General features: G+C 37.1%; 1 protein-coding gene across 2 annotated transcripts in view; it reads left to right on the top strand.

The window, feature by feature from the left end:
- The first annotated feature begins 1,270 nt into the window (after positions 1–1,270).
- NXT2 (nuclear transport factor 2 like export factor 2) overlaps positions 1,271–19,017 on the top strand; it is a 62,144-nt gene continuing 44,397 nt past the window's right edge. For both annotated transcript variants that reach the window (XM_026035996.1, XM_026035997.1), the window contains exons 1-2: positions 1,271–1,348; positions 3,843–3,925. The gene's annotated coding sequence lies outside the window, so the exon portion shown is untranslated. The remainder of the gene's footprint in view (positions 1,349–3,842; positions 3,926–19,017) is intronic.

Raw genomic sequence — 19,017 nt, forward strand, 5'->3', positions numbered from 1 at the left:
GGCGGCGCTCGCGCTGCTCTGCGGGCCGGCTCCGTGGGTGGGCGGGCGGACAGGCGGCTGCGGCGCGCCCGGCGCCCCCGCTCCTTCCCTCCTGGCGCCCCTCGTCGCTCGCCGCCTCCGCCGGCTGCCGCGCCGCGTCCGGCTACTCGCGCTCACGCAGGCGGCCGCGGCGGCACCACGGCGAAAACATCACGTGACGCCGCGGAGGGCGGGGGCGCGCGCCGGGAGGGAGGCGGGGGCGGGGCCGGACGGACTTCCCCCCGACCCCCCTCCCCCGCGATCCTGCGCGCGGGGCCGTAGCGCGAGCCGGAGTGGCAGAGCGCGAGCGAATAGGAAGCGGCTGCCCGTGCCCAAGTGAGCCAATCAAGCAGGTGCTGCTGGTGGGGAGGCGGGTCTGCGGCGGATGGGCAGCCCGCAGGACCAATAAAAGACGGCATCATTGAGGAGAGGCGGGGAGTTCTCCACGATGCGAAGGGCGTTCCCTGCGCTCAGAAGCGCGCGCGGGGCAGGAGGCGGAGCTCGTGCTGACTGGCGACGGAGATGACCGGCTGAAACACTGTCCAATCAGCGCCTCCCACACCGAGGCCCGGCGGGCGGGGACAGGACACCGTGTGTGTTCGGCGGCGCGAGTAAAACGGAAGGCGGGGTGCCGACGACGACTGACAGGCGGCCCAGCCAATCAGCGGCAGAGCTCCGGAGTCCCATCCGATGAGCGCTGACGTTGCCTTCTCCCGACTTCTTTTTTGAAAGCAGCCTCGCCCCCTCAGCTCCCCCTCCCCTCTCCGCCGCGGCCGGAGGGCGGCTCTCATTGGCCGACGGAGCCGCGCGGCGGGCGCGGGGCGGCGGCGAGCGTGGAGGCGGCGGGGGGAGGGGAGGGGAGAGGAGAGCGGGCGCGCGCTGCGGAGGAAGTAAACAACCCGTCAGCGCGCGAGCGACCGTTGGAGCCGAGTGCAAAAACAACGGTCGCGGCCGCCACGCGCCCAGCGACGGGGAATAAGGGCGGCAGCGGGGAGCCAGGCTCGCGCGTGACGCGTGCAGCGCCCTGAGGCTCCGCGGAGAGGGAGCTGCGGCTCCTCCGATGGAGGGAGCTCCAGCGAGCCCCGAGACGGCTCGCGGGGCAGCACAAGCTCCCTGCTCGTGCCGTTTGCTGCGCTTATCCCCGTTACGCACAACGCCATCCTCTGCTCGCAGGAGCCGTTCCCAGCCCCTCTTCCTGCCCCCTTTTCCCTGGCGGGGCGACGCTTCGTCCAGCCGCACTCGGCGCGCGGGTAGAGCCGCAGCGCTGCGAGGAGTCTCCACAGAGCCTCCGCGGCGGGCTGCCCTTTAAACTGACTGCCGCGCACTTTGGGTAAGGGAGTTGGAGCGGCCCTCTGGCAGAGTGAGGTGCTTTGGAGCTGGGCTGTCCCGCGCCGCCTCCGCGGCCGGGCGGGCGAGCGGCGCGCGCGGGCGCGAGCCCTGAGGTACCGCGTTACTCTTCTCTGAGGCACCGCGTTACTCTTCTCTGAGGCACCGCGTTAACTCTTCTCTGAGCTACTGTTTTGCTCTTCTCGTGGCTTTTTAGTCGCATCCCGCTGTGTCAACACTGGACCACACTCTTTTTCGTAGGATGCACGTATTTAAACGCAACCCTGGCTGTTTGGCACTTTTCAGACTACTTTTTAAGGGTTCAAAAGTTTTGCAGCATCTGACGTGAGACTTTTTATTTAGATGCAGCACTCCATCAAAAAATAATTTTTACTTTTGATACAGTACTGTATTAAATGGCATTTTTCATAATTTGAGGCTGTCTAATGCAGTCTGTTGTGATTTTGGTGTGATATATGATCTTCAGGCTGTGGTGTTAAGGCAAACGGTTGACGTAATCTGTGCAGTTTAGACCAAAACATGAGGAGTGAGGAGCAAGGTCCTTTTGTTCTGAAATCATCTTGTCATTTGTATACCATAAAATCCTCTTTCTTTGCCCTCTCCCCCCCTCACTTACCAGAATAAGTCGTGTCTTTTATAAATACAGGGCCAGAAGTTATCAGATGTGAAAGTGTAATTCATAAACTGTGCCATCATTCAAAATCTAATATCTGAGGGCATGGAACTATTTCCAGCTCTGTATCTGCCTCCATAATGTTTTCTTCTTCATTTTTTTTTTTTTTCTTTTATTTGACAACTGTCTCAGTGCTCTAGATAGAGGCAGTGAGTTGGGACAGGAGCAAACTGGCAGTTCTGACACCCTGGCCATAAAATTAAATGGCCAAGATGAGAAAGAACTTTCTAATTTTCTTTATACTGTAATGCAGTGTTATAGTAGTTACGTAACAGTGGAGCTCAGAGAGACTACTGTCCTCTGGAGAAATTACTGCTCTCTCCTTATTTTTAATAAAAGCCTCCTCCCCCAAAGTTACAAATAATGACAGTTAGGAGTTTGTAGATATCAATAATGTAAGTGTAATTTTTTTCATAGTACAACTGCAAAGATCATTTTCTCAGGAGTAATTTTGACCGTATATCTCTATACTAGCTTTCCTTTCTCTGTTACTCAAAGTATTTTCTTTTTCTCTCAAAGACTCGCCCTGTCTGCATCAACCTCATCTATTATTCGTTATCGAGGTGCCAGCTGTTACCAATTCTCAATACTAACTTTCACTGCTGATGTTAAATTTTAGGACTAATGTCTTTGTGTCTTCTCTCATTCTGCTTCTCAGATTTGGAAAAAGAACACACCATAAACATCAAAGCTGTTTTTTTTTTTTTTTTGAGTCTTCAAAAATTAATAGTCATTTGGAAGCTGGCAGCCAAATCCTATACACATTTCTTTGTATGTCTTCATTCTCTCTCTGCCCAGTGATGCTTTAAACAGCAATCCTTTTTGTTCAGTGTTTTTACAGCATCTAACACAATATGTCCTTGTCCATGATTATAGCTTCTAAGTGTTATAGCAATACAGTGAATAAATTGTAACTACAGAAGTGTAGTTTTTAGCCAAACAAGTATTCTAAACAGAGGGTAACTGCAACTAAGATTAGTTTTTAAAGAAATTCAGACATGTCAGTAAGAAAATGCACTAACTAAACACACAAATAACATTGGTTTCACCCTGCAATGGTAATAAGCTATACAATTGTGATTGCTTCATTAGATTATTGATAGCTTCTAGTAAAATTAATTTGTTTCTTAATATATTCCTTTTTTGTTTGTTATTTTCTACCTAATAGCTCAGTTGGGTGGGGTTCAGATTATTTGGATGTTTCCATATATTACTTGAATTTCTTTCTATACTTGAAAATATAAAACCTTAAGTATATTAAAACTATTTTCATACTAAAATATATTTAAAATTAAATATATTAAAACTTGAAAACAATAGAATGTGTTCAGTCCAACTGGTTGCTGAAGGATACATGTGGGAGGAAGAAAGGAAACAATTTAAAAGAAAGGGTTTGCATTTTCTGTTTTGTTTAGGTTTTTTTTTCCTCTCTGGACTTGCTTGATGGTAACTACAAATAAACTTTCTCTGGATCTAAAAGGAAATGTATTTCTAAGTATTTTCTGATTTTTTTTTTTTTTTTGTTATTATTACCTTGCACTTTTTTTGAAGTTACAAACTTACAAAATAATAGAACATCAATATTGAAATTTAGTAACTTTTTCAGCAAGTTATTTAGAATAAATGAGAATATCCATCAGTCTGAAATATTACTGAGAGAATTTTCTGCACATAGCACATAGCTTTAGTTTTCTCTCTGAAGGCAACCATATGGAGTCAGTTTTATATTTTTGAGTTTTACTTGTAGGAATCAACTTAGCTCAGCAGCAAATACTTCCCTAACTGTAGTTCCATTTTCTTCCAGCAAGTAAAAGGGAAATCGAGATCTCCTCTTCATGTCTCTTGATCTTCACCAGACTAGAAGAACCTGTAGTTCTTAGAGCTGTGGTATGTTTGCTTTGTGTTTCATTTATTTGCTTGTTCTCTCCTAACAAGTGCCTGCATAAGGCAGATGTTGTAAAAGAACCTAAATTTGGATCTGTAGCTGCTTTCATTATAGTTTCCACAAGTGGCTATAATGTTTATAATGTGCAATGATTAAGTGATTGGTAGCTGTATTACTGAGCCAAACATGAAACAATATATGCCATCTGCCACAGAAATATTGAGAGACAAAAAGTGAGTTCCTGTAGATGTCAGAAATTCCACAAAGAGCAGTACTATTAGTACAGTCAAGATGGACAGAAGTAAGTGCTTTTGGACATAATGCTGCATGATTTATTGTTCATTTCCTCTAGTTATCCCCAACCTGTATCCCCACCTATCCTAAGTTGTACCTGCAAAAGTAATAATCTGAAAAAGAAAAAAAAAAAAAAAAGCCTCTAGTGTTGAGTAGTACAATACAATACCAGCTTGGTTTTATGCACAGAGAATTCTTTAAAAGAAAAGGAATTCCTGATGCCCATCAATATAAACTTTGAGTAAAAATATCACAGAAGTATTTATCAGCACATTTTACTAGCAAATTTTGAGGGCTAGGCTTCATCATTTTTAATTTGCTTTGTTTTACAGTGTTCTGTTTACACACATACTAGCTATATGTGTAAATTTGTTTACTGTGTAAATTTGTTTGCAGTCCTAATAATTTATTATTCTAATTTAGTACACAAATTAATATAATTCTTGCAACTGCATTTTCTTAGGGCCTGAACTTGTTCTTTAAAAGTCTCATTTTCTCACTGCATCTCCAAAGTGTCCTCATCTCATTAAATTCTTAATAGTTCTGTTCTTAATATGGACATATAATGATTTTTACTTGAAGCAAAGTTAGCTCAAGAAATTCAATGGAATAAAGTTTTTATAATAATTGATTATCACTAGGTTATTCTACCAACAAGGAAGCTTCCCTATTCATTATGTGTCAGTTGAGTGAGAAAATAGAATGATTGCTTAAAAAAGATCTAGGCAGATTAAATAAGATCTAGAGGACAAAAATGTACAAGTAAAACTCTAACCTGAAATAGATTAAATCAAAATAATAATTCACCTTTTCTCAGAAGAGTGATTTGGAGGATAAAATACTAATGTCTGAGAAACTCAGATACTACCTATTATGGTGCCAAGAGTTATATAAAGTTATATAAAAAGAGTTCTGAGACTTTCCTTTATCCCTATTGAAAAATAGAATCCAACATGTGACCAGAGTCCCCCAAATGTACATTTTTCAGGCAGCCATATGAACTCATATTTCTCTCATCCATTCCTTCCTGTTTTGAAATAATATACCTTCACAGCATTTATTATGAGGCTTATTTATGAAAATACATATATTTGAATTTAAGATTTTTTAGGCACGAGAATTAAAGGCAGACCTATTAAAAAGAGTTACTCAATTTAATTTAGAGGGAGCTATGGATGCTCACCAGCTCTCTGATAATGAACATCTAGTTGTTTACTTGTTCCATTATAGTCACCATCTTTCTAATCCTATTGCATAATTATCTACAGAAAATACTCAAATGCTTGGTTTCTTTACTGTTTTGTATAATTGGGGATAGTGTCGCCATTCAGTGAAAAGAGCCACAGAGTGCTGGTTTTCAAAGGCATATGCTCAAATTTGGAAAACATTTTCTCACTGGATCAGGAATGAATAGTACGATTATGCTGCCTATTTGCTTCCCAGTTTATGAATAGTTTTTCTTTACTATTTTGGTTACTCAGTGATGATAACATTGAAATGATGTGAAAATACTATACAACTCCTTTAGTGAAAGAAGCATAAATGTGTCCTTCCTTTGTGAAATACAATTTTTAGCTATAGATCAGTGTGAGTAGGATATGGAAAGTTAAGCAACCAAACTTTTATTTAGAAATAGATTGTCAATGGAGAATATCAGGATGGAACAGAAATAAAAGGTACCCATTTATATAACTGGAAATAAAAAGTATTTAATAAATGTCAGTTTTTTAAAATTTATGTTGATGAGCAGACAGGTTTGTTTTGTTAAAGTAGGACATTTTTTTTTTCCCCAAACTGACTGTGAATGAATCTTTGTCTCCTTTGCTAATACATTTGCTCTGTTGAAAATATGTCAGTACAAAAATAAGCCAGTATGTCTTTAATCCATTCTTTTCAAAAATTTAGTCAGTGGAAATTAATATTATTTAGGCTACTCATGAATAAGAATTTTCAGCATTTTGTCTTTCCAGTTATTTCCATCCCAACATGTAAAAATGCTTTAAGTTAAAAAAAATTATTTGCCTCACTATTTTTTTGGGGGGAGGGGGGGGGAAATTGCAAATAATTTGTGTCCTCCTTTCCTGAAAATAGGAGGTTACATTAGCAATAGAGGTAGAAAATAGAAGATTGTGAAGATCCTTGCAGATCTCCTTTTACTTTCCTTTCTGATGACAGTTTAAATCTTGGAGTATCATTACTTGAATGACACTGCGAATCGTCTTGTTTTTAGTCTGAATTCCTCTAGCAATATCTCTCTGAGGGAATGAATGTGTATGTGCTTGTCTTAACAGCAGTCCCACTTTATGAACTGACTGTTCTGTCAGCGGGTTTTTGTTGCTTCACTTTCATTTAGCTTCTATACTTTATACTTATGGACACAAATTGTCCTTTCTTTTTGGTACAAGAGAGAAAGAACTGTATTTGATTTGTACAGCATAGTTAGATTGAATTTTGAATCTAGACATGGTCATCAAAATAATTTCCTGAAAATAATTCCAGTGGGAATTCTAAATTGTGACTTAATTGTAATTCTTTATTATGGGATTTTGTAAATTACGTATATTTTGTACATGTATGAACTGCTGAGTTGGGAAAAAGTTGGTATGTATATGTTTGATGAGATTTTTATTTAGAGTTCTTGTATTTCCTGTTTTATAAGATTATGAAACAGAATCAAATTTTCTTAGAACTGTGTTGTTTTATAATAGAGCAACAGATAATCAACTGAACTTAAGAGGACTGCTAATCAAAAGAGGGAAGAACATCTTACTTGAAGGAAGATATTTTTGAAAATGAATCCTGGCATAAAGAATGCTATTCCATAAAGAGGCTGGCAGTCCCACCTATTCCTTTCCCCTTCATCTGTTTCTGTTAGAAAAGTTGGGCTGCTCTTTTTACTGTAGAGTGTCTTTGAGTGATAGCTCAGAAAGGTCTCCACTTATAAAGGTAGCATAATCCACTTTTAAGGATACTGAACCTTCTATCAGAAAGAAATAATATTTTCATGTTACTATTACTACTGCTTTCTGACAGACATGGCCAAATTCCGCAGTAGAGCTACTGCCAGCTTAGTGTAAAATGCTTCAGTCTTCCTTTAGACGATAGTTTGTAGTAATTGCAGTGGTTAGTCTATTAAAAAAAAATCAGGGTGAAAGTTCCTTTGCTCCTCACAGTATGGAGTCTTTTTTACATATCTGCAGAAAAGAATGGATGTGTTTTTGCATGCTTTTCATATTTACATACTACGGTTCAAATTCAGGAATCCAGGACAAGATAGCAAAGCCTTATCCTGTCTCTGTTTGAACTGGAAATGATGTGGTCTGCAGTAAATGACACCCTACTCCAGCAAACTTTTCTTTCATTTTAAAGCTTTAATGCCTACCTGGCACAAGACACAAACTTTGAAGGAAAACATAGAGTGAAGTCGAGTACAGAGATGTCAGAACTTCTGTGTACCTCTATTGCAAAGGAAGTGTCTACATTAGTATTTTAGTTAAGTTTAAGAGTGCATGTTTGAGGTGTGTCTCTTAATTGTCCCTGCTTATCACACTTTCGCTGCAGAACAGTCTTGGAGCCTACAAGCTAAGTTACTTTCAGATTAATCTAAACGAAATGGTGCATTTCAAGAACACAATTATGAAGCATCTGCGGTAGTGTTTTAGTTTGAATCAGAAGTGAACTTTAGAAATTAATTCCTCATTGGTCCCTACTCTACCTTGTTTTGATTTGCATTGTGCAACTGTTTTGAGGTACACAAACTTAGATCCTTTCAGATGAAATTAAACAGTGAGTTTGTGGTATCAGCCTAGATCTACTATAAATAAACTGCAAAATGCACAAGGCATGGACATTAATCTTCAAAACCATTTTTTGACCTCTAAATTAGTTCTACAGCTTCATACTTCATGCTAATGTAGACACAGCCTTAATGCACTCCAGCTGCCAATAAGCAGTCGGTCAATGGGACCAAATTAAAATTGGTCTAAAGTCAAACTCTGGACATGCCTGTAGTATGGAATTTTGTTCTTCTTTTGTTCATCCTCAACTTATGCTGGCTGCAGAACTTCTTAGTTGAAATACTACTTCATGTTCTAGACTTGGAGATGACTCAAAAAATCATCAAGAACTTCAAATAAGGATGCTTTGTGCCAATAGGATATCTATGTTATAGCAGCACAGTACCTGTATTAGGTGTTATCCAGGCTAAGATAAACAAATCAAAAGTTCCCAGTATAAACAAGCATTAAATCTCACCCAGGAGAACCCAATCTGGCAGAGCCAATAGGAACATTACCTGAAGTGGGAGCATGATGAAAACACTTAGGCTTCAGGCTCAGTGCCTAGTAGTGCTCAACGCTGTCTTCTCCCATAGTGTACATTAGGGTCTGTACACTTATGTGGCAATTTGCTAGATTTTTAATTTAATTCATAATGATTTCAGTATTCTTTTAAATGAGTTGGGGTGTCAGAAATTGTTATGTGGTTTAGAATGAGATTTTTTTTCTGTCATGACCCATGTCTGAATGCTAGTGAAGATTTACTAATAGTCCTTGGTAATAAAGACAATTGTCTGTTGTGCTTAGCATGGATGATTTGGAAAGCTTAGCAATGCTTTCAGTAGCTGGAGGACTCTGGAACAGCAGAAAAAAAGACACATTGTGGTGCAGTTAAAAAAAAGGATGTTTTCAACCTCTCTACTTGCACTAAACATGCATATTTACAAGTACTGCCCTTTGCAATGTAAATTAGATCATAATCTTTCTCCAACATGGATTTAAATGTTAGTTATTAACAAAATCACAAGTTATTTCCAGTTTTAATCCTAATGAATTATGATGCTGTTTCAAAAGAAATTATCTGTTAATTTTTAGCAGATGAGTTTCCCTTCCAGTATCTTTAAAGAGTAAAACAGCAAATCTGCTAAGATTGTTCAAAGTGGACTTGCGTATTTACAATGTTTAGTGGCATTTGTCTGATGCTTAAATGATACAGGATGTCTGTAAAATTTGTTGATAAGTGTCTTCATTTTCCATATGCATGATGATGTATATCATCTTAAAATGTGTAACAGGACAGTATAGACATTTTAGAAACAGATATTAAACATATTTTTTTACAGTTTAAAGTCATTAAGAGTGGATGATTGCAATTGTCCTTTGTAATATATACTCTTATTTATAATATGTAGCCGTATTTAATTACTGCTGGTGAGGTAATAGTGAATAGAAAATTCCCTCTAACAAACTTAGCATTTTTGATCTCTATGGCAAATTTTAAAATTTTGAATAAGATGGAAGCTTTGCTAATAATTCTGAATATGGAACAAGATTTAGCCTCACCACTTCAGACGGAGCTCAAAAAGAAGTTATGACTCAGAGACAGTCCTCTGAATCATATTTCCCGTGAGCTGTAGCATTGCACAAGTGGGAAGTATGCTACCGGCCCGTTGCCAGATGAATTATATTCCCTCCCTCATGTCCAGTCAGCTCTGCTTGTTGACACAGAGGGAGCAATATGATGATTATATTTACTTCCGATCCAATTTATCCCAACTTCTTCACTTGCTCATGAAAGGAAGCATTAGCTGTTGGAGACTTGCCTGTTAACGTAGTGCCAGTAATATAACTTGCAGGAAGTGTGGCATGTTGACACCGTAGAATGCAAGAATGCCTTACAACTTCTGTACATAACTTTGTTACTGTGTTAAGTACGTACTGCTGATCATTCATATATAGTGCACTGTACACTCTGGTCTGAATCTATGCTTGTTCCCTGGGCACTCACTTTTTATCTCAACCAAGAAGCAGCAAACCTATGGCAGTGAGGGAATTTATCAGTGACACCAACGTGATTGCAAAGTACTGTTTGAATTTGAAGATCTTGCAGGCAGATCTGGCGAGACTGGCAATCATGACGTAAAATATTTTAAAAAGCTATATTTCGGGTAGGTTTTTTTTAATAGCTCTACTCACAAATCAACAATAATAAATGTCTTCTTATGATAATTTAAGAATTTAATAGTAGAATGACCAGATAATCCATTATCTATTTTTGTTACTTAAACTCTGCCATGAATTTTAACAAGATTGAGTCAACAGATTTTACAGATCAGCACTGATTTACCTGCAAATAATTGTGGTTTAAGCATTCATTTGTTAATATTGGATCAGGCAGACTTGCAAAGTTAGTTGCTTCTAGTGGTTACAGAGGTTAACAATGTTTGTAATCTACTCAGAAACAGGTATTTAGAATTCATAATTTGATAGCATCAGTGATTATACTTAAGGCCAAATACTGAATGCTATTTATTTTCTTCTGTTTATCAAGGAGGAAAATCCAAAGTGGATGAGAAAACATATCTTGAAATCATCCATTCAGTGTTAAACATTTACGATTTTTAAGTTGAAAAAAATACGTTGCAATAATTTGAAACAACAGGAGATTGTCAATGAGTTTTTTACTCTGTCTCCAGTAATTCTGTTGTCAGGGCCGTTCTACTAATTCATCTTTTGTGTTTGTTACACTTTTGTTTCCATCACTTTATGGAAAATGAAGAACAGAGTGAGTAACAAATAATCGTAAGGGTAATTACCAAAATTATCTTGTGTCTGTGTTTTTAAGAGCCTGAAAGATAATTCCCTTATGATACAGAAGATGAAACTGGTTAACCTGATCTGTATTGTCTCTTTGACTGGTATACCATGTGGCTGGTGAACAAGTGTCAATCTACTTGATTTTCATCATGTTTGCCACAGTTTTAAGGAGTTTAGAGAAAAGTTGTTACCTGTAGTAAATTTCAGGTAATTGTGACACTGTTAATATGGTTTGTTTCATAATATACTTCTTTTAATACATCAGCACAGATGAACTCAAGCTTGCTTTATAGTGATGCATCCTGGAGGATGGAGTAATTTTTTTCATATACCCACAATCTGCTTTCTTTTTTATTAAATAATACTGAGTGTAGGTAGCAGAGAGGAAAATATCTGTACTTACATCATACCAGTGCAAAAGCGGGGACTTTCAGGGCTTCCCTTACTATTGTGCTTTCAGACATATTCTATTACACTTAATAACGTAAAACTGGCAATGCCTCTTAAATTTTTCAGAACAGACTTTCTCCACAGTTTCTCTCCTAAAATTCCTGAAGATAGAGAGTACCAAATATGCATTTATACTGCTGCTTTTCATAGCAAAGTGTTGTTCTCTTTGCCAAGAAGTCTGTAAAAGAATTGTGTTTTCATTTCAAAATCTTGCTTAACATTCTGCTGGTCAAATTCTGAAGCTTTCATGTTCCAAGTCTTAGTCATTTTTGAGTCTTGCAAAGTGAACCTGGTAAAGGATGCTAATCCCTTCTGCATAAAAGCAGTGTGATATAATGAAACAATTTTTTTTTCATGTGGTACTTTGAAATAAATTATATCCCAAATAGATTGAGAGAATTCATGACTCAAGATAAATATGAGCATAGGAATGAACACAGGGATATTAAATGTCTCTTTAGTTTCATAATAAGCAAAGTAGCTATTATTTATTAAATAAATCAGAATATGAGCAAATGACAGATAAGTATGCAGAAGAAGTAGTGTTTGTTGTGATATTTTCATACAGTGGTTAGGCATTTGACAGGCATTAGCCATAGTACTTTCCTTAGAAAGTAAATAATAAAAATAAATAGGCATAATCTCTCTCTAGAAAATAATTTAATGATATAGATATTTTCACTTGAATCAAGATGGAAGCATTTGCTTGTTCTTTAACATGCTATGAATGGGAGGGATGCTAAAGCCTGTTTAGTAAAGGCTTTGTAAAACAGTAAAATATGTTAGATGATCTTAAGAGAAGGAAAAAAATATGAAAAGATAACTTACATTTGAAAAGAGAAGCGAATTCAAGCTTCATATAAGAAGAAGTAATTCAAAATGGCCTTCTAGAAAGCAACAGTAATTTATCGTAACTGTCAAGTGGACTGGGTCATCTGTTCCTTTTCCTAGAGTCCACTACTTCTAGTCTTCAGGTTATTTTTATATGTTTCCCTGTGGACCCACATGAAAGTATTAATACAGTTATTAATATTTTCTTTTATGTATAACTGTAAAATACTTTTACAGTTATTAATACTGTGATTGAGAGAAATATGACATTTTCTTCCACAATGTCTTTTTTTTTAATTATTTTTTCTCTCCTTCTAAAAGTATTCAGAATTATATTGTTGTTTAGGCAGGCAGTTTGGGTTATTGCTTTTTCAAATGAGTTGATAAAGTATTCTGTACATATAAACTTAACTGTAACTTTACCAACAGTAATTATATTTCATTTTCATCCTCAGTGTGATAGACACCTGCTGTGTTTTGACTTAAATGCAAATAATGTAAAATATATTTAATGATTTATAGTGTGCAGACTAAACAATATTTTACCCTGTCAACTCCAGTCATCAGAAAGTCAACAACAGTATGAAGTTCAGACACATGCATATTCATACAGACATATGTATGTATGTATAAATACATATGTACATATGATTAAAGAAAAGATATAGTCCAGGCAATAAAAAAAAAAATCGGATCAATGCAAGTGTGTTACTTGCTTAGAATGATAGTAAATTCTGATGTCTAAATATATAATCCTTGAAACAATTGATGAATTAAGAGCACAGCTAATGTAATTGTTGTAATACACTTGAAGTGTTTAGATGAGAGTCATCTATAAAAAGTTACTCTTTAACTATCAAAAATAAAAACAGACATTCATATTATCATTTCCCTTATTCTAAAACTCACTGTTTTTGGGAGGATATCAGATAAGATAGGCCTAGTTAGATACTAATTTGGATATCCTGAGACTGATTTTCTGTCAGAAATTTGCACTAGACTTACCTGCACCATTTCAAGATGTACCAAGGTTTTCAATGAGCAACATGGTGAAGCTGACACAGAGCAGCTCAGTGCAAAAAAAACAAAGTGACTAATCTCTTTGTAGAACTGCTTTGCAACTTTGCTCTGAGTCATCATGACAACTCTGAGTACCCAGACTTAATATGGAAATAAACAGATTGAAACAAAACACCTGGTTTCAAAACAAACAGATTGCTTCTGGCGTTTTTGGTCAGAATGACCTTTGATAACACTATTTAACATTGAAGTGTTGCTGATATGCAAAGAAGGTTTAATTTAAGAATCTAAGAATTTAGTGGAAAACGAGGAAATAAAGAATGAAAATAAAAAGGCAAAATATTCTTTTACTCATTTTAAACACAGAGTGGAAAAAATCCTTATTTAGTTGGTAAGATTGAAACTGAAGAAATAAAACTGGAAAAGTTTTTTAAGATGCGGAGAGCAAAGCTATGGGAGATCTTTAATAGTTTTCCTTCCCTGGACATATTCTAGCCACTCTTATTAGTCCCTCTTGTTCACAACAATCAAAACACTAAACTCGTCAATCATCATCATCATCATCATTGTATATAATAATAATATATAGTAATAATTCAGCAAATCCATTTCCATGCATTAGAACTATTTGGTTCTCTGTCTTTATGCAGGTATCTAAACAGTAAATGTTAGTACAAGTTGAGCTGGAATCTTCTAAAATAGATGCTGCTACCAGCTCAAAGATGTAGGAGCAGATATCGCTTTCTTCCGCACTAGTGTAAATCCGTAGAAGCAGATCCGAAGTTAATGATCAACAAGGGAAATATGGAAAAATCAGTTATTTTTGACTTGCTGAAGAGCAGAAGCTGGCTCTATTCAGTTTATTTCAGACTGTAAAATATAGCTATTTTGAAATATTGATTAGGACAGATCTGAATGCATATGTGTAGACAGTCCCAAACTTTAATGCCTGTAGTGGTCACAGCCTAGCTCTGCCTGTGCGTTCCTAGAGGTGGCAAACCTTGTGTGGCACCGACAAACCATGTTATGTTAGCATGATGCTGTGCACAGTCTGAGAAATCCAGATATTCAGCAAGACTTATTACCCTGTGTAATAAACTGATTCCCTTCTACTTAACATGCCAGTGGAGTGAGTGCAGATCTGCCAGCAAATGACTTTTTAGGATGCTTGCACACAAAACATCTTCACTAGAGAACAAATATTCCAGAACAGAAGAGAAAGTTGGTATAGAATTTACAATCAAAAATTATGGCTATCTAATTTAATAATTATGTCATTAGATAGTTACTGTTTGGCACGTTATCAGACTTGAGGTAATAATGTGAATTATGACAGATGTACTGCTGACCTGTCTAGTATGTGCACATAAAGAATGCATATATAGGTATATTTAAAAGGTTGTTATAAAGGATTGCATTTACCGTTTCATTTTATAATAATAGTGAAAAGGAAATAACCATCAAAACTCCAGAAGTGAGCAACACTGAATATCTAGTTCTTTGAGTCACAAAATTAACAAGAGGTAACATGTTAATCACATTAGCATTAACAAAGCTAATAAACATGTTAGTTTAAATGTTTTTGTGCTTAAGGTAAGATCATGTAAGATCTCAGAAACTAAGTAGAGTTTGGCCTTGTCTGAACTTGAATGGGACATATATAAGAAAAAGTTATCATATTGCAAGAAAATATGTTAGTAGTTTAATAAGTTTCATCATTGTAGCTGAGTCAGTACTGAAGGAATAGCTGTTGTAGTGTGAAGGAAACACACTAATGTTAGAATTGGATGCCAGATTCATTCAGTGGCTATGTTTCACTTTGGATCCTCAAATTGGGGCATTACATTTAGGAAAGCATTTTGCTTTGAATTTACATCAGTATCCTGATGACTACAAAGGAAAATATATGCAGAGTTTGACAAATGGTTATACAGTGCACTGTTGAATCAACACAACTGTTCTAGCTTGTTTTTTAAATATTTGCAAGGAGTTCACAGATGATGAGTTGACAAGAGTCTAGAGGTTTATTGTTCAAGGGAATCCTTAGCTTTTGACTCACACAGAAGATCAAGGTTTTAAAAGAATGACAGAAGGGCACTGAGTTCATAACTCAATATTTTGTCTTGTGTGCAGCCAGCGGTAGTCATGGTAGTGCACTCCAGATATTCAGTGCTTTCTGTGGTGGTGTTTATAAGAGTAATTGAATCTAGAAACAAAAATCATATATTTTAAAAATGAAGCCCTTTTTAAAGAAATAGATGAACTAAAACTGGACTTTTAATACTAAATCAACTCTTCTGCCATAATATATTTGCATGTGGCCCATTTCTGCTAGGGATATATATACAGATAAAGCTGTAAGAAACATACTTCAAAGAAGAGGAGTATGAAAGAAGGAAGATATCAACAGCTACTAGGGGTTCTACTGCTGGATGTTGTCCAAAGGCAATCAGGGAGTCCATACTTCTGATAGAAGAGTACCTACAGCCCAACTGACATGTGACAGTGACATGAGTTTGATATGGGGCCACATTTGAACTTTTCGTAGGTACTGAAGATCTGCTGGTTGGTAGTAGTGTCTTAAAAATACACACCTGTATTGCTAGTGGTTGTAATGGATTAGGGCAAAAGGGGAATTGTTTTTTCATTAGTTGCTGATGTTGATACTTTTAGGGGAAAATTATGTCCTGCAATTTTCAAGTTAAAGAACCTCAGATAGAACTAAACTATGTTACTGAAATAGAGGGTTCTCTAGTATTTGTACGGGCTTGATAGCACATGTCTGTCACAGAACTGGCTGTACAGGTTGTCCCCATTGTCGGTGAGTGATGCTGAGTGAGGAGTTCTGATGGGATCACAACATGTTGTGATCTGGGGATAACCTCAGTTCAGTAAAGGCAATTGATTGAGTTACTGCAGTTTCAAAGTGGAAGAAGAATATTCTTCTTGGTCAACACTGACTCAACTGAGGGGAGAAAAATCTTAAAGCCATATTTTATAACAATTTTCTATAAATCTTCTATAAACTAGTGTCATGTAATTCCTAATAAAGGAAACAAAAATGGTTGCATAATGCTTTATGGAAATAAATCTTATGTAAATACTTTGAAATGGTGTTTGATTTTATTCTCTGTCTGTATAGATCATGGATAGATGTACTAGACTTTATTGGAAGTTTTTCTGCCATCCATAGTCTGATAAAAATCCAGCATTTTCTAAACGAAATGGAAATACTAACTAAGACTGTTAATCAGGATTATCTGATTCTGATTTTCTTTTAGGTACTAGGCTAGTATGAACAAGCCTAGTACTGACAGGGGATGCCTGTCCCTCCCAATAGGGAGCTCCCATTTCATCTATCATGGACTTACTGAGAACACAGCATTTGTATGTTATGAAAGGAATTTAAATCACGATTACTGTGTTCAGCTCAAACTACTACCGATTACATTTCCATCAGCCCATCAACTGTATTGAAACACTTTGTACCTAATAGTGAAACTTTTTGTCATTTGTTAGCAAACTGATACTTTGAAGACTGTGTATCTCTTGCATTCAATCATTGTAATGGAAAAGTTGATATATGGTTAATGTTAATATAATTATGCTAAATATAAAATATGTAAATCTACTGGACTTTAATTTTTGCAGGAAGATGCTCTGAGTCCATAATTACAATAATATGCTCTTGCCACTCTTGCATCCTTTTGGGTTGTAACAGCCATTTCCCTTTTTACATAATTTACTAACTTATGTCATTTATCCTGTTACAGGTGCAAACAGAGTTTACAGTGAAAATGGGTAGGCTAAATTAAGTTTTAAGTTATTTAACTTTTAAGTTAAGAAAATGTTATGTATCTTGAATCGCTTGTTTCTCTCTTACTTTGCTGGCATGTATCTTTCCTTGTTATTGACTTTCAGCAGTGGATGTTTTCAGTTTTGAGAAGGAAAATAATCTATGAATTTATTTCTAATTGATTCAGATCGTGCACACACACACAAAAAGAAATTATCCTGATAACTTTTGTTCTCTTGCTTATCTTTTCTAGGAATAGAAAATAGTATTTATCCATGAAATTATTTCTAGTGTATAGGAATCCATCCTTTGTAATAATTGAGGCCTAATATTTATCGAATAATCAGTCACAATGCTTTGCTTCAGCTGTAATTCAGGGTTTTATGATCTGCAATGTGAAGGTTAGCAAGACTTGTTAATGTCCAATTTCTAAGATGAAATAAGATTGAGTGCTTTCAGTTTCTGTAGACAGACTACAAGGAGGGGGGAAAAAAAAACACATGCACCTGATAATATGAGATTGATGATTTTGCTTGTATGATTTTGTTTGTACCAGTATAATACGGACTAAAAGAACATCTCTTCACAGAACAAAGTAGTTATAAATTGCAGAAAGAGAATGTTCCTGTGTCTAGAATAGTTAGGAGCAATGCTTTACTAAAGTTACTACACGTCTGGGTGAATAATACTTGTACCTGTATTGTACTGGAATACTGCATAGAACAAACAGTGATTCATGCTATTCTAATATACCTTTTCTTAAATAGGATGATTCATATCAATATTTCCTTATAGGAAGCCACCATGTTTTTATTTGTTATCAAAACCAGGCTTAGCATATATTAGGTCATTTGAGAAGTTAGCCTGGCTGTTACATGTGCCATGCCTGCTCTGTGAGGATGTAGAGGGTCTCAGGATATTTCCATGGTACTGCACAGTGCAGAGCAAGGGAGCCTCTTCGAAGCAGTGCCTCTGCAATAGGAGAATCCTCTGCTCAGGCTTATTAGATCAGAAGCCTTTTCTAAGTAGCTCTGCAGCTTCAATGTTGGGCTATATAAACATGCTCTATAACCTTCAGGCCAGGTATAATATAGGTGGTGGCAGCTGTCTCTGCAGTGCCCTCCAGGGTCCTATGGGCCAATCTTGTATTTCAAAAATCTTGATTGAATACTAATATGTTATTATTAGATCAAACCTCATGATAGCCCATTTTAAACTGCATAACATTCTGAGTTATTGTTATGATGGGTGACTTAACACATCTGCAACAAGGCTTGGGTTCTGTCTGGTAGGCAAAGTTGCCTAACATTGAATTCCCTGACATCTCAGCTAAACCAATTTGGGCATTGAGCTAAGTCTTTAAAACACACTTGAAGATTTCCACAGCCATGGAAACCATATTTTGGTGTGCAGGTCTAGAGATACCCTGTCCACCTGGCACTGCTTGGGTTTTATTAAACCCTGTGCGTTACAACTGACCAAAACAGAGAAATAAAATCTACAGAAAATATAGTAATTATTTTATACATATTCACTTTCACCTTCCTCTAAGATATTTCTTTGGTTGAATTCTCTTATGTTAAATGACTTCTTGCACTCAGTCTTTGAGAAGTCACATTACTTTCTCTTTGGAAATTCTCTAAGCAACAAATTCATATTCAAGTGCACTCTGAGGACTTCTGTAGGATCACAGTTGCTGACTGTTTGTATCTTGTAGATTTATTTATACTGCTATAAGAAGAGGCTCAAAAAATAGCACATAGTATAATTTGAAAATAATACAAAATAACACCTTTTAAAAAGTCTTCCTTGGCACAAAGAAGCCAAATGATATTTGAGACCATCCTTCCATTATAGATACCTGATGCAGGTTTCTATTGCTGTTTCCAAAGTAAAAATGATAATCATCAGATATTAATTGATTTGGGATCCCACTTCTCCAGTAGGATAAATTTTGACAATGATTAAATTAATGAATTTACTGAAAGGATTCGGAAAAACATCCCTACTTTTATTTTAATATTCAGACACCTCAGAGCTTCAGAAAATATATCAAAGTAGAGGAGATAATCTGCGGAGATAGGGAGATTGGTCATCAGCCAGCTCCAGT

This window comes from Nothoprocta perdicaria, unplaced genomic scaffold (genome assembly GCF_003342845.1).
Source record: "Nothoprocta perdicaria isolate Ctin4 unplaced genomic scaffold, notPer1 scaffold_17, whole genome shotgun sequence".
Classification (NCBI taxonomy): domain Eukaryota; kingdom Metazoa; phylum Chordata; class Aves; order Tinamiformes; family Tinamidae; genus Nothoprocta; species Nothoprocta perdicaria.